This window comes from Candoia aspera, chromosome 3 (genome assembly GCF_035149785.1).
Source record: "Candoia aspera isolate rCanAsp1 chromosome 3, rCanAsp1.hap2, whole genome shotgun sequence".
NCBI lineage: Eukaryota > Metazoa > Chordata > Lepidosauria > Squamata > Boidae > Candoia > Candoia aspera.
The window spans coordinates 71,363,075-71,366,335 of record NC_086155.1 but is presented as its reverse complement, the minus strand read 5'-3'; positions in this window follow the sequence as shown (position 1 = coordinate 71,366,335).

Below are 3,261 nucleotides of genomic sequence, written 5' to 3'. Positions count from 1 at the left end.
GATCCCTGGGGAAGGTAATGGCAACCCACCCCAGTATTCTTGCCGTGAAAACTCAATGGATCAGTACAACCAGAGATATGTCGGTATACCATCAGAAGATGAGACCCCCAGGTCGGAAGATGGTCAAAATGCTACTGGGGAGGAACAGAGGATGAGTTCAACTAGCCCCAGACGTGATGATGCAGCTAGCTCAAAGCCAAAAGGATGGCTAGCAGCCGACGGTGCTGGTGGTGAACGGCCAATCTGATGTTCTAAGGATCAACACACCATTGGAACCTGGAATGTAAGATCTATGAGCCAGGGCAAATTGGATGTGGTTATTGGTGAGATGTCAAGATTAAAGATAGACATTTTGGGCAACAGTGAACTGAAATGGACTGGAATGGGCCACTTCACAACAAATGACCACCAGATCTACTACTGTGGACAAGAGAACCACAAAAGAAATGGAGTAGCCTTCATAATTAATAGTAAAGTGGCTAAAGCAGTGCTTGGATACAATCCAAAAAACAATAGAATGATCTCAGTTCGAATTCAGGGCAAGCCATCTGACATCACAGTGATCCAAATATACGCCCCAACCACAGATGCTGAAGAAGATGAAGTAGAGCAGTTCTATGAGGATCTGCAGCACCTACTGGACAACATGCCTAAAAGAGAGGTTATTTTCACCACAGGAGACTGGAATGCTAAGGCGGGCAGTCAAATGACACCTGGAATTACAGGTAAGCATGGCCTGGGAGAAGAAAACGAAGCAGGACATAGGCTGATAGAATTTTGCCAAGACAACTCACTCTGCATAACAAACACTCTCTTCCAACAACCTAAGACGGCTTTATACATGGACTTCCTCAGATGGACATCATCGAAATCAGATTGACTACATCCTTTGCAGCCAAAGGTGGCGGACATCTATACAGTCGGTAAAAAGAAGACCTGGAGCTGACTGTAGTTCCGATCACGAACTTCTCCTTGCACAATTTAGGATCAGACTAAAGAGATTAGGGAAGACCCACAGATCAGCTAGATATGAGCTCACTAATATTCCTAAGGAATATGCAGTGGAGGTGAAGAATCGATTTAAGGGACTGGACTTAGTAGATAGGGTCCCGGAAGAACTCTGGACAGAAGTTTGCAACATTGTTCAGGAGGCGGCAACAAAATACATCCCAAAGAAAGAGAAAACCAAGAAGGCAAAATGGCCATCTGCTGAGACACTAGAAGTAGCCCAAGAAAGAAGGAAAGCAAGAGGCAACAGTGATAGGGGGAGATATGCCCAATTAAATGCAAAATTCCAGAGGTTAGCCAGAAGAGACAAGGAATTATTTTTAAACAACCAATGCACAGAAGTGGAAGAAGACAATAGAATAGGAAGGACAAGAGACCTCTTCCAGAAAATTAGAAACATTGGAGGTAAATTCCAGGCAAAAATGGGTATGATCAAAAACAAAGATGGCAAGGACCTAACAGAAGAAGAAGAGATGAGAAAAGGTGGCAAGAATATACGGAAGACCTGTATAGGAAGGATAACAATATCGGGGATAGCTTTGATGGTGTGGTCAGTGAGCTAGAGCCAGACATCCTGAAGAGTGAGGTTGAATGGGCCTTAAGAAGCATTGCTAATAACAAGGCAGCAGGAGACAATGGCATCCCAGCTGAACTGTTCAAAATCTTGCAAGATGATGCTGTCAAGGTAATGCATGCTATATGCCAGCAAATTTGGAAAACACAAGAATGGCCATCCGATTGGAAAAAATCAACTTATATCCCCATACCAAAAAAGGGGAACACTAAAGAATGTTCAAACTATCGAACAGTGGCACTCATTTCACATGCCAGTAAGGTAATGCTCAAGATCCTGCAAGGTAGACTTCAGCAATTCATGGAGCGAGAATTGCCAGATGTACAAGCTGGGTTTAGAAAAGGCAGAGGAACTAGGGACCAAATTGCCAATATCCGATGGATAATGGAAAAAGCCAGGGAGTTTCAGAAAATCATCTATTTCTGTTTTATTGACTATTCTAAAGCCTTTGACTGTGTGGACCATAACAAATTGTGGCAAGTTCTTAGTGGTATGGGGATACCAAGTCATCTTGTATGCCTCATGAGGAATCTGTATAACGACCAAGCAGCAACAGTAAGAACAGACCACAGAACAATGGTTTAAGATTGGGAAAGGAGTATGGCAGTGCTGTATACTCTCATCCTACCTATTCAACTGGTACGCAGAACACATCATGCGACATGCTGGGCTTGAGGAATCCAAGGCTGGAGTTAAAATCGCTGGAGGAAACATTAACAATCTCAGATATGCAGATGATACCACTTTGATGGCTGAAAGCAAAGAGGAACTGAGGAGCCTTATGATGAAGGTGAAAGAAGAAAGTGCAAAAGCTGGCTTGCAGCTAAACCTCAAAAAAACCAAGATTATGGCAACCAGCTTGATTGAGAACTAGCAAATAGAGGGAGAAAATGTAGAAGCAGTGAAAGACTTTGTATTTCTAGGTGTGAAGATTACTGCAGATGCTGACTGCAGTCAGGAAATCAGAAGACGTTTCATCCTTGGGAGAAGAGCAATGACAAATCTCGATAAAGTAGTCAAGAGCAGAGACATCACACTGACAACAAAGGTCCGCATTGTTAAAGCAATGGTATTCCCAGTAGTAACATATGGCTGTGAGAGCTGGACCATAAGGAAGGCTCAGAGAAGGAAAATAGATGCTTTGGAACTGTGGTGTTGGAGGAAAATTCTGAGAGTGCCTTGGACTGCAAGAAGATCAAACCAGTCCATCCTCCAGGAAATAAAGCCAGACTGCTCACTTGAGGGAATGATATTAAAGGCAAAACTGAAATGCTTTGGCCACATAATGAGAAGACAGGACACCCTGGAGAAGATGTTGATGCTAGGGAGAGTGGAGGGCAAAAGGAAGAGGGGCCGACCAAGGGCAAGGTGGATGGATGATATTCTAGAGGTGATGGACTCATCCCTGGGGGAGCTGGGGGTGTTGACGACCGACAGGAAGCTCTGGCGTGGGCTGGTCCATGAAGTCACGAAGAGTCGGAAGTGACTGAACGAATAAATAACAATAGCTGGACTGGTTAGGCAATCTTTTCTTTTTACACAACCATTATACTTCTTTTTAGTTATTTATAGGTTTGGTTTTGCTACTGTTTGTAAATTGTTAGAGTGTGTTTCTTTCTCTCTGCATGTATCATGTTTTTATGAATCTTAACAACTAATTTTTAACTGGAAAAATAGGG